At 38.9% G+C, this 13,520-nt stretch overlaps 1 long non-coding RNA gene across 2 annotated transcripts; it reads right to left on the bottom strand.

Moving 5' to 3' along the window:
* Positions 1 to 543: 543 nt before the first annotated feature.
* On the bottom strand, positions 544 to 11,663 carry LOC129057891 (uncharacterized). 2 transcript variants are annotated; one of them, XR_008522669.2, is made up of 5 exons: positions 11,464 to 11,663; positions 8,688 to 8,825; positions 7,937 to 8,016; positions 3,257 to 3,332; positions 544 to 1,477 (listed from the first exon to the last, which is right to left on the bottom strand). It is a non-coding gene; the product is annotated as an uncharacterized LOC129057891 (long non-coding RNA). The 2 variants fall into 2 exon arrangements; XR_008522668.2 differs by lacking the exon at positions 544 to 1,477 and having other exon boundaries at positions 2,303 to 3,332.
* Positions 11,664 to 13,520: the final 1,857 nt, after the last annotated feature.

Here is a 13,520-nt window from a genome sequence, read left to right as displayed (position 1 = left end):
CACCCAGCATTTATCAAAATGACAAACAATGTAAAGAGACTCTTTTTAAGATGTGTATTATTGGGACAATACTCTGATTTAGTGTGGCCTCTGGGGTTTAGGAATCTGCCTTGTTAACAAATGCCCCCAGGTGACTCTGATCCAGGCAATCTTTGATTACCGGTTTGAGAAATCCCGTCTTCTTAAATGCTTCAAGAGGGAAAGTTATGTTAGCTTTCAGGCTTAATTTTCTAGAATATTTTCTTGCTTTTTAGACATCAGCCTAGTTCAATTACTCCACAAGGATAGAACTCCATGGAAACTTACCCCAAAATAAATGAAAACGAAGGACAGAGTATAAAATATTTTTTTGGAAAATTATGCCCAGTTTTCTTTTGGTCTGCCATCTGATATCTTTTAGATCTCATTCTTTTTTAAGATCTCCAAATTAGCATTTCTTTAAAATATTTCAAAGCATTTGATTTAAGCGAGTTCTCTGAGATAAAAATTTTTTAATGCTTTTATTGTTTTCAAGTGTTAGAGAACCTGAACATAACTTCGATTCTACAGAAATGTTCTAAATTTATTTCTATTTTTCCACATTCATTAGCAGGTGATCTCTGCACAAAGCTCATGAGAAAGGAAATACTTATGCTAATGTTTGTATATTATACTGAACACGATAACGTTTACATGCTTACATTTCCACTGTATTTTTGAGAAATATATGCAAAAATAACAATTGTAATAATAGTAGAATGGTAGTGGCAATAATATTTTTGGAGAAATTACTGCATTCAAGGCATGATGTTAATTACTTTATATGCATTATCTAAGGTATTTGTCTTACCAAACTCATAAGGAAGGTACATCTTTATTTTAACTTATGGGGAGAAAACTAAGGCTTACAGAAGTTAAGTAACTTGCCCATGGTCATGGAGATGGTAAATGACGCAGCAGGGACATGAACCTTCAGGCCGCCTGCCTCAAATGCCCTTGCTTTTAACCACTCTGTGGTCCATGGGTCAGCAGTAAAATAATTGTCAATGCAGTTAAACTCTGGTGCTGTATTTACAGTATTAAACAAAATGCCTTCAGCTGCTAAAGCCTGCTAGATACAGTTCAGGATTTTCATGCCACCCTAACATTGATCACTCGTGCAACATCCCAAATGACATTTTAGAAACTGTTGCACATAGTTATCCTTAATAAATATATTTCCAAAATTTTTTATGAGCAAAATATTTAACCAGTGGGGATGAGGCGAATCTCTCTCTTGCCTGGCTTCTCCTTACTAGCTCAGGTGCCTCCTAGTTGACAACACTGAGGTCATTGCCTTGGAACAGAAAGACAATTCATGGAAGAGGCAGTCACTGGGACGGCTTCACATTCTCCACCCCAAATAAATCTCTTCCTCTTTCTTCAAGCTGAGTAGTGAAGGCAAAGTCCTCTCATTTCATATTGGAGGCAAATCTTAAAATTCAAACACTGAAGATTCCTAAAATAAAAAGACTTAATTAAGGAACTATTAGATCCTCCCTAGGAATAGGCTTCAATGTGTAGGAGTGAGCAGAATGTGACTGGATGGCAGCGGGGGAAAATTAGATGAGAGTATGGAAACAGAACAACCTCACCTAGTTCGCTAGGTACCTAGGTAACCTTTGGTTGACCTCTCAGAGCATATTCAGGCATGTTACCGCCATAAAGATACTCAAGACTTGTATAGTGTCAACTCCGTCCCTTGGGCTTTGTCAACTGTAAATGAAATTGACATGTGTTTCTATATAGCTTGTGTTTAGATGTTTCCTCACCTTGGTAGGAGTGTTTTTTAAATCACAATATGAATGTCTTTTATGTAAGCTACAACTCAATTTCTATTTCAATTAGGGATGAATATGAGTTTGTCTTCTACTTCTTTTTTGTCAAATGACAACTACAGAAGGAAGAATACATTTTTCTTTCTACCCAGACTACTGGACTAGCAGAACATTTAAATTATCGTATCTCATTTTCCTAGTACCACTATCTTTCTCCTTCTAACAATCTCAATAAAATGTCTCTAACTGCTCTGTGCTAACTGTATCAGTTTTTCCTGAGTTCTTCAAAATTATTTTTAGAAATTTGGATGGGTATATGTATACACACATGTGTTTGTATGTGTGTATGTAATTTTCACATAAATGCAGTCAGGTGACAAGGCAAGTCCATGTGTAAAGTAAAATATGTGAGACAAATGGAAAATATTCAGTTATTTGGATATGTGTCTAGAAGTTACCATGGAGATTTTCTGAATGCATTACAACATAATGGGCAAGCAGAGATTTAGGCTGGCATACGGATAGAGGCACTTACTAGCTAATAGAATTCCTTCATGTTTCTTTATTGTATCTAAGAACATGTACTATTTGGTATAATTTAGAATTTATAAATGATTGCCAAGTAATTGTTATTTCATATTTGTACATCAAAATGCAGTGGCGGTTGTGGTAATAATTTGAGGCAAATCTTTTGACTTTTTCCTTAACCATTACTTTCTCATCACTGGTTGTAATATGAATGATCAGAGTTTGTGAAGATGGTAATTTTTCTTGAAAGATTATAGTTTTATCAAGGTAACAATAAAGAAAAGGCTCTCTCTGTATGTCTGAAGATTTTCTTCTTTTCTCCCTTATAGCTAATTTGTAACTTTCCTATTAAGCTGTGGCATTTTGTGCCTCAGAGAAGAATGAGAGTACTGATATTTGGATGGTTTCATTTTCTATCATTTCATACAAATTGAACTCATTTTCACCATCTCTGAAGAATATTCTTTTAATGTGTGTGTTATACTTTTACCTGTATCACAGTTCAAAAGAGATGCCTTTGGACCTACAGAGTAAATCTAAAATAAAGCCTTGTGTTCATTCTTACTATCACTGTGTGTTTGTAGGTGATTGGGTAGCTGGAGGGATACACAATTTGAGTAAGTTTTATTCACTACAATCTAACTAATTAAGGTTTAATCTTTTCAGTAATGTGATATGTGTGGCTCAGAATGACGTCAGTCTTGTCCTTGAAGACTGCTGTGCTGTAATCTCTGGAACCCTGGATCTACTTTGAGATCCATTCCAATCCATAGCTGAGTCCTAGCCAAGAAGAGATATTTCTAAAGCTGCTGATACAGGGGTTCCCGCAACATTGCAGCAGCCCATCTCTTGCTCATGACTTGGCTGAATTTCCTGTTGAACTGAGTATTGCTCATTCTTTCACAGGGTCATCTCCCTCCTCCAACCAGTACCGTGGTCACTTGTGCATCTGCCAATAGCCGAGGTCCTATTATTTCGCCATTGTTAATTCCCGCTGCTTGTTCAAACCTATGGAACATGCAGAGGCAGATGTTTAGTCCGTTTGTGCTGCTATAACAAAATACCTAAGACTGGGTGGTTTAGGAAGAACAGAAATTTATTTTCTCACAGTTGGAGAGACTGGGAAGTTCAAGATCAAGTTACTAGTAGGTTATCTGGTGAGAAGTGCTCTCTGCTTTCAAGATGGCACCTTGTTCTTGCATCCTTCAGAGGGGAGGAATGCTGCATCCTCACAAAGTGAAAGGCAGAAGGGTAAGCCAGCCCAGTTCTGTCCAAAGCCTCTTTCATAAAGGCCTTAATTCCATTAATAAGAGGAGGAGCCCTCATGACCTAATCACCTCTTAAAGGTCCCACTTCTTTATACCATTATATTGGCCACTAAGTTTTGACACATGTATTTTGGAAAGGACATATTCAAACCATAGCAGAAGGTATGGTGGTAGAGATGGGGAATGAGTTAAAAGAGCACAAAACTCTTGAGCCAGAATTCAAACTATTTAATTTAGATCTCCAATGGCCACAAAAATTCTTTTTTCTCTTGCCCTTTTGCTTTGGGATATGCATTTCCTTTCTCTCTGCCATTATCACAACACTCGTTGCACACTCAAGTATGGATGTGTTACCACAGTCAATAGCAGAGTTCCTTGCTGATAGAAGGCAAGTTGAGATGCAACAAAAGAATTGGTGCCATTCTTTTTTTTTTTTTTTTTTTTTTTTTTTCTTTCTTTCTTTTATTATTATTATTATTATTATCATTATTATACTTTAGGTTTTATGGTACATGTGCGCAACGTGCAGGTAAGTTACATATGTATACATGTGCCATGCTGGTGCGCTGCACCCACCAACTTGTCATCTAGCATTAGGTATATCTCCCAATGCTATCCCTCCCCCCTCCCCCCACCCCACAACAGACCCCAGTGTGTGATGTTCCCCTTCTTAAAGGTTTGCGAAATAAGTTAAGAGCCGAAGGGATTAATGTATATTGGCTAATGACGTAAAATTCCAAGCATGTCTATTCAATAAGTACTAAACAAATATTGTTCAAGATCAAATCATTTGTTCAAAATGAAAGATTAAATTCATTTAAAAATCTGTTCTTTGAGAAGTCATCATTTGAGAAAAACCTGCTAGACTAGAATAGGAATGTCACAGAGCTTCATAAAGTGTTATTTAAAAATATACTAAAATATGTAACAACATGTATCTAGCAAAAGACATGAAGGTTCCATTTGGTTACAACTGTGTATGCAAATGTGTGTGTGTCTCTGTGTCAGATGTGATATGGGTAAGGGAAGGTGGTGAGAAAAACCACAGTTTTCTCCCCTAATCTTTGATATAAACTTTTATACTTCTATAAGGGAGGGCTTCTTATCTATATAATTATTTGAAAATATGAGCAGCATACTACAGGAGAAAGAATCTAGGATTTAGAATCATAAGAGTTGGTTTCAAATTCTACCTCTACCATTTCATAGGGATCTCACTTAAACTTTAGTCTTTTTGAAGGTGACAATAAAAACTGTGTTGCAGGATTATAGCGAGGATCAGAAGAGATGATCTATGCATAAATCCCTAATAAATGTTCTTGTGCTTTTATTGTTACTATCATAAATATTGGTTGTTTTTATCATGAATATCACTTTGATTTTCTCAATCAGATTCTGATGGGTTGTATTCTTTCTATGAAGAACTGCCCGAGACTGGGTAATTTATACAGGGAAGAGGTTTAATTAACTCACAGTTCCGCATCGCTGGGGAAGCCTTAGGAAAAGCACAATCATGGCGGAAGGCAAAGGAGAAGCAGGCACCTTCTCCACAGGGCGGCAGGACAGAGTGAATACATGCAGGGGAAATGTCAGATGCTTATAAAACCATCAGACCTCATGAGACTCATGCACTATCACCGGAACAGCATGGGGGAACTGCCCCCATGATCCAATTACCTCCACCTGGTTCCACCCTTGACATGTGGGGATTATAATTCAAGATGATATTTTGGGTGGGGACACAGCAAAATCATAGCAACCCACTCCCCAACTCTACCTCCATGTCTTCTGCTGTGGTTTCAACGTGTCCCCTCCAAAATACATTTTTCTCACCACCTTCTCTTACTGACATCACATCTGACATGAGATACACACAAATTTGCATAACAACTGTAGCCAAATGGAGCCTGTATTAGTCCGTTTTCATGCTGCTGATAAACCCAAGACTGGGTAATTTATAAAGAAAAAAGAGGTTTAAGGAACTCACAGTTCCACATGATTGGGGCGGCCTCACAATAATGGTGGAAGGCAAAAGGCATGTCTTATATGGCGTCAGGCAAGAGAGTGTGAGAGCCAAGTGAAGGGGGAAACCCCTTATAAAACCATCAGATCTTGTGAGACTTATTCACTACCATGAGAACAGTATGAGGGAAACTGCCCCCATGATTCAATTTCTCTCCCACCAGGTCCCTCCCACAACGTGTGGCAATTATGGGAACTACAATTCAAGATGAGATTTGGCTGGGGACACAGCCAAACCATATCAGAGCCTTTATGTCTTTTGTTACAGTTACATGTTGTTACATATTTTAGTACATGTATTTTCTATAACCCTTTATGAAGTTCTGTGGCATTCCTATTCTAATCTAGCAAGTATACATGTATATGCATATATATATATATAAAATTTGATGTTGGGATATAAATGTTTATCATTAAAATTAGTTTGACCTTAGAAAGGAGCTTATCATCTTTTTAATAATGAAAGGGAGAAATAAAGGCTTGTAGGGAAAGAAGGGAGGAAATAGGGAAAATGAAGAAAAGAAACAGGAAGGAAGGAAGTGACTGGTTAACCATATGACAATACAAGGTGCAGGAGACTTTTAAATATGTTCTCAACAATCTGAAAGGTCATAATTTTATCTCTTGTGACTCGAAGAATCTAAAATTAAGAAAAGTCATCTGCCCATGTCAAAGCCTAAATTAAGCTCCATCTGGCTCATCCCAGATGTCCTATTTGTCTTCGTGTCCCTGCAGTAGTTAGCACACTGGGGATAGTGAGTAAAAACACAAGGGAATTAAGAGCTCTTTGAAGGAGAGGAGGAAGTCAAGCTTTCCTCTTTACCCCCAGGATATTATATAAAATGTTGAAGGAACTTCACGAAGTCCTCTCCCATATTGCACTTCAGACATTTTAAGATAATAAAATAGAAGGCTTTCATCCCTGGGAGTTTTCAATGGTTGATTTTCCACTTCACCTTCCTTTCTAACCCCCTTCATCTCCTCATTCTGCAATCAACATTTAACTTAGGTGGCTTCAAGTAACAGGTGGTGGTTGCTAGGATACTCTCACCAGCCTCAGAAATCCTGAATGTGAACAGCAAATTTATTTCTATAGCTCTCATTTTTAGCCATTTTAGCATGTTGTGTTATATCAATATATGAAACACATGAGTCTACATTACTTAATTCAAAGTGAGGCACCTTACATACATTGTTAGGTATAAAAATTTATATATAGGTTATATATAGGTGGCTGGGCACAGTGACTCACGATTGTAATCCCAGCACTTTGGGAGGCTGAGGCAGGTGGATCACAAGGTCAGGAGATCAAGACCATCTTGGCTAACATGGTGAAACCCCATCTCTACTAAAAATACAAAAAATTATCTGGGCATGGTGGCATGCACCTGTAGCCCCAGCTACTAGGGAGGCTGAGGCAGGAGAATCACTTGAACCTGGGAGGCAGAGGTTGCAGTGAGCCGAGATGACACCACTGCACTCCAGCCTGGGCAACAGAGTGAGACTCTATCTCAAAAATATATATATATATATATATATAAATACACATATATATGTAATGAAGTTCCAAATGGTCTTATTCTGTGTATCTCCAAAGGCACTCATTGTTGGAGTCTGGGAGTGAAGCAGCAGATGGATGAGATGCATTCATACTTATAAGAATGAGGCTGAGAGGAAGTGCAGGGTACAAACTTAACCTCTCAATGAATGAGTTAGAGGAGGAAAAATTTTGCTTGTTAGGGGAGACAATATATTATAATGCCCTGGGGATACTGATTGGATATCAGTGGTGAGAGTATAGTCTAAATTCACTATGTTCATGGAGGTTGGTGGTAGTGAGGGAACACTACACTTAAAAAGTAAGTAAAAATAACAACAACACTAACGTGGAGTAATGGAAGACAACTGCAAGACTGTAATCTTCATAGGGAGAGACTGTATCTGCATGTCTACCACCATATCCCCAGTGTCATGCATTGGAAAAAAGCCTTAGAAAGTGCTCATTGCTATCTGATGAATGAATGAGTGCATAGATAAAAGCTGAGAAGCAACAGCATGATTTTATCCACAATGGAAAGAGATTCCTTCCCCCAATCAGGACAGCAATTTCCTGAGGGTTATGCAACTAGAACCACACCGAGGAAGGAAATACCAACAGTCAAGGGGTGATAGAAAGACAATAAGCATGCTCAATATGTAGCAGCTGGAAAGCCATATGGGGGCAAAGAGGAAAATGATAATGACTCTCCAAGAACATGTGCAAAGCCTCAAAAGAATTCTATCATCACAAGAAAGGGACCTGGGGCTAGGGTCCAGAATTACCTCGGTGGGGCCCAAGGCCTATGGCTCTTCCTAGGGAGAAGTATAAACACCGTATCTTTCATCTTTCAGGCTTGTGTGTCCTGGGAAACAAATACATACATAATTAATTCAGTTAAAAATTACTTCCAATTGGCAGATGCTAGGATATTAGCTTCAGCACGGAAAAGTGGTATTAAAATATTCACTAAATACATCAATATGTTAAACCGTCTGTGGGCTTTAAAATTGTATTGTGTATTCCATTATGGAAATATGCATGTGATATGTTAGGTGAAGAAAGCAAAAACACAAAACCATGTGCACACACTGTGTTTACAGCTATGTTAAAATGTACAGTTATAGGATTTTAGGGAGAGAGACCAGATGATCATTGATAGAGATGCAAATATTTGGTATTTTAGTGTTTACTGAATATTTTTCCTGTAAATTTCTCTGTAGTAAACTTCATTATGTAGAAAGAGGTTGTTCCATCTAATCAGTCATAGCATGCATTAAATGATATTTCCAGATGGGGATGGACTGTCTGTCACTCCCACTCTAACACAGAAGGATCATAATGTAGGTTATATGGCCTATAATGGGGTTCTGTAGGACTCTATCACTGAAAATAAAATGATTTGCCAGCAGGCGTACAGGCTGAGGAAAACAGCATTAATAAACTTTAAAATGAGTTTCCCTAGATGAGTTTTATTGTCTTCCTATTTAGGTTATATTAAGTCAGCTGTCAACCAGACACTGAAGTTCAATTTACCAACACTATTAATTAGGTAGACCATTTCATAATAATATTTTCTTGCATTTCATTCAGGTCTCAGTGAATTTCACATTGTTCTCCTGCTGGTCATTTTGTTCTTAATAAAAGAATGAAGAAAGCTCCCGAGCTTCTAGTCTGGAAAGAAAATGAAAGGGGTACAACAGAAATACAATTAGCAGTGATACTTCCATATTTCATCACTTTTCTGTAAACAGATGTTTTGTTAGCTGGCCAGTTACAAGTGCATGAATCACATGAGGAGCAGCATTACTGAAATCCTTTATGGCAAATAAAAACCAGCTCTTGTCTTGCAAAGACTCCTTCAGAAGCCTCACACATTCAAGGTCTTACAACATTTTTTATCCCTTCCCTACCTCTTGGCCCCATAGTCTTGAACACCCCTCTCATCTTTATCCCCCCTCAGGGGATTCAGAGTGAAGAGAAGAATTTTGGAAGAATTTTAGGAATTGGGTCAATGGAGTTTGTGTCTAGAAACTTCGTGTTTTGACATACTGAGGGTATCTATACTTTTGACAGATATTTTCTACCTGAGATATAGTGGACAAGAGAGCGTAACAATTTTTTTTTTTTTTTTGAGATGGAGTCTCACTCTGTCACCCAGGCTGGAGTGCAGTGGTGTGATCTCAGCTCACTGCAACATCTGCCTCCTGGGTTCAAGAGATTCTCCTGCTTCAGCCTCCTGAGTAGCTGGGACTACAGGTGCGCACCAACACGCCCAGCTAATTTTTGTATTTTTAGTAGAGACAGAGTTTCACCATGTTGGTGAGGTTGGTCTCGATCTCTTGACCTTGTGATCTGCTCAGAGCGTAACAATTTATAGACACTTGACACTGTTATATTCAGCTTCACTCATAAGTTGTCTGACCAACCATTTTGGACAAGAGACTCTGAGTTTGGAACACAAAAACAAGATAAAGAGGAGAGGTCCTGTATTCTTTTTTTTTTTCTCATTATCGAAGATGTGCATGGGGGTCGGCAGTTGAGGAGTGGTCAGAGAGGTGTCAAAGAAAGAGTGGTGGTAGAGAGGAATGCCGGGAAATCTCAGCTCAGGATGATTAGTGTCACTTGATCTCAGAATACCTGTCTTTCAGTAGGGCATAGGTTGGTGGCATAGTTTGGGTGTGTGTTCCCACACAAATCTCATCTCAAATTGTAATCCCCATGTGTCGAGGGAGGAACCTGGTGGGAGGGAGGTGATTGGATCATGAGGGTGGTTCCCCCATGCCGTTCTCATGATACTGAGGGAGTTCTCATGAGATCTGATGGCTTAAAAATTGCAGTTTTGCCCATATCTCTCTCTCTCCTGCCACCATGTAAGACATGCCTTGCTTCCGCTTTACCTTCCGCCATGATTGTAGGTTTCCTGAGGCCTCTCTAGCCATGCAAAACTGTGAGTGAATTAAATGTCTTTTGTCTGTAAATTACCCAATCTCAGGTGGTAGCTTTACAGCAGTGTGAAAACGGACTAAGGTTCGGAAAATGCAAATTAAGTCAAAGCTGTCCTCAGCCCAACCCCCTGTGACTCCAGGGCAACGGTAAGTCCTGCTTCAAGGGGAACCTCATCCAACTTGACGTTTTAAAATCCTTTCTGTTTTGGCAAGAATTAGAAAGTTTTATGGTCTCACTCAAAAGTCATAGCCCTACAATTTTTACTTCTTCCAAGGCTTTGGGGGGACCCTCTCCAAAGAATAACTCTACTCATTGAACTTTCTCAGTAAACATTCAGTCCTCCAAACTTTTGCTTCGTGTTTTCAAGTTGATCTCATTAAATGACTGCATTGCTGATGCCTGAGCCACCTGCCACTGTGGATCCGACCCAGCTTTATTATGACTTCACAAGTGTCATATCAAGAGAACTCTCCAGCCCTCTCAGCAGACTGATCAAATCCTGGGATACAAGTTTCCAGGCTGGCCTTCTTTATGGCTGTGTGGGGGAAAAGATTATTCAAGAATTGCCTGAGGAGTTCAACCTGTTCACAAGCCATTACCAAGGGATGAGGGCCCCATAAAGAACTGTAAAAAGGAAATCCCATTGTTATAACAGAAGGCCAGTGTTGCATCTTATTGGCTATCCCCATCCAACACATTCAGGCCTGATTAGCAAAGAGGCTTTGGCTAGGAGCTACAGTGCCTTGGAATTGATTTTGCAATTAAACAACCTTGGCAGTACTCAGCACAGCACATGCCTGATTATTTAGGCTCAGTTCATGTGAAATTACCAAAACCATGATCAATAATCCATATTGGACTTATGTTGGACCACTGAGGAGAAAATACTTTTCAATTTTGACAGATTTCCTCAAAATAGCTTGCAGTGTTCACTGTTTTTCTTCAAACCTTCTTCCATCTGCAGCCATCACAGCTCTGTGGCAAAGACTACATTCACCTCCACTGAGCTTAGGGAATTAGTTACCAAGATTCCTATCCAATCTGTCTCATCATCATATCTCACTGTCCACAGACACATGGTGTAGCTACATTCGTGCAGCATCACACCAAGGAACCTATCTAATTTTACAAACAACTCTTTCCTCACTCCACCTCCAATGTCCCTACTTTTTTACAACTCTACTCTCCACCTTAACCAGATGATCCCTAGTATGGGTCTTCATGTTCCCTACTATATCTTCAATCCAAGTTTCACAGCTTCAAAAGCAAATATGTATACATCAAAAGCAAATGCTTTGGCATAAAATAACATTAAGAAATTCTTATAATTTCAATGTTTTTATTATTACTCTATTACACTTACCTCCAATTTGTTGTCAGAGGGTTTAACTCAAATTCACAGTCACTTTGTAAAGTTGAAACATTTTTCTATGGCTGATAAAAGAGAAGCCTTTGAGTTGTGGTTATTATTATTTTCCTTTATGTAGCTTACAAGCATTGACAAATTGGTAATGACTGTCTGGATTGCTGAGATATGAAGAATTCAGAGGACACTTCTAATCTGGGAGGAAGAATTCCAGGAAAGATTGTGATGTCTATTGTTGGCTCAAAGGGAGAACTTTGAGTATACATGCCACATATTTACCATTGTTACCTTAAATTTCTCACAAATAATTAGTTTTAAATGTTTTATTCAATAATACAATATTATTACAAGAATCTAGATGAGAAGTGAGCAAACTATAACCTGTGGGCCAATTCCAGACACTCTATGCTTCTGTAAATAAAGTTTTATTGAATGTAGTCAATCACATTTATTTGCATGTTAGCAATGCTGAATGTTGAAAAGTTGTGATAGAGAGTGTAGAGCCCACAAAGTGTAAAATATTTGCTATCTGGACCTTCACAGGAAAAACTCCACCTCCTGATCTAGATCTAACCTCAACGTACTGCTTGATTTCTTTCTCCATAGACCTAATAGTTTAGGTCACTTAATTCGCTGTTGCTGGTTCAACCCCACTTGGTCTTTGTTCAAATGAACTTAATTGAAAAGCTCAGGTATCTGAGCATCAGTTTAACTTCATGACCTAAGGAGACCTTATCTCCTACACTGTAATAATGGGTAGCTGTCCATTGTCTGTAACTCAGTTGCCATTTGGTATTCTAGTTCCAACAAGTGTGGAGAATTAAGAGATGCCCCCCACCACACACACTGCCCTTCTATTTCAATCTTTCAGATCCCCGTCGCCTATCTGAAATCCAAAAGGCCATCCTTCACAATTATAATGATTACCAACTACTCCTGCATATAAAATCACCTCAAAACCCTATGGCTTCAAACAACAATCAACAATTAGAATTCATGTGTCCGTGGGGCAGCTACTCTGGACTGGGCTTATTAGCTTATTATAGGTCTGTGGGTCTATCGGGGGACCTGCCCCGATAATCACGTAGGTTCTTTTCTATTTTCCTAAGCGTCAGCTGGCTTGAGAAATAAAAGGACAGAGTACAAAAGAGAGAAATTTTAAAGCTGGGTGTCCGGGGGAGACATCACACATTGGTAGGATCTGTGATGCCCCACAAGCCACAAAAACCAGCAAGTTTTTATTAGGGAGTTTCAAAAGGGGAGGGAGTATACGAATAGGTGTAGGTGACAGACATCAAGTACTTAACAGGGTAATAGAATATCACAAGGCAAGTGGAGGCAGGGTGAGATCACAGGACCACAGGACTGAAGCGAAATTAAAATTGCTAATGAAGTTTTGGGCACCACTGTCATTGATAACATCTTATCAGGAGACAGAGTTTTGAGATCAACTGGTCTGACCAAAATTTCTTAGGCGGGAATTTCCTCTTCCTAATAAGCCTGGGAGCGCTATGGGAGACTGGAGTTTATTTCACCTTTGCAATTTCCACCACAAGAGACAGGTACGCCCCGGGGCAGCCAGTTCAGAGACCTACCCCTAGGTGCGCATTCTCTTTCTCAGGTACGTTCCATGCTGAGAAAAAGAATTTGGCAATATTTCTCCCATTTGCTTTTGAAAGAAGAGAAATATGGCTCTGTTCTGCCTGGCTCACCAGCGGTCAGAGTTTAAGGCTATCTCTCTTATTCCCTGAACAATTGCTGTTATCCTGTTCTTTTTTCAGGGTGCCCACATTTCATATTGCTCAAACACACATGCTGTACAAATTTTGTAGTTAACACAATTATTACAGGGTCCTGGAACAATATACATCCTCCTCAACTGACAGGAATAAGAGATTAAAGTAAAGACAGGCATAGGAAATCATAAGGGTATTGATTGGGGAAGTGATAAGTGTCCATGAAATCTTTACAATTTATGTTTAGAGATTGCAGTAAAGACAGGCATAAGAAATTACAAAAGTATTAATTTGGGGAACTAATAAACGTCCACAAAA

Source organism: Pongo abelii, chromosome 11 (genome assembly GCF_028885655.2).
Source record: "Pongo abelii isolate AG06213 chromosome 11, NHGRI_mPonAbe1-v2.0_pri, whole genome shotgun sequence".
Taxonomy (NCBI): domain Eukaryota; kingdom Metazoa; phylum Chordata; class Mammalia; order Primates; family Hominidae; genus Pongo; species Pongo abelii.
The sequence above is the reverse complement of the archived record's forward strand: the minus strand, read 5'-3'. Positions and strand labels throughout refer to the sequence as shown.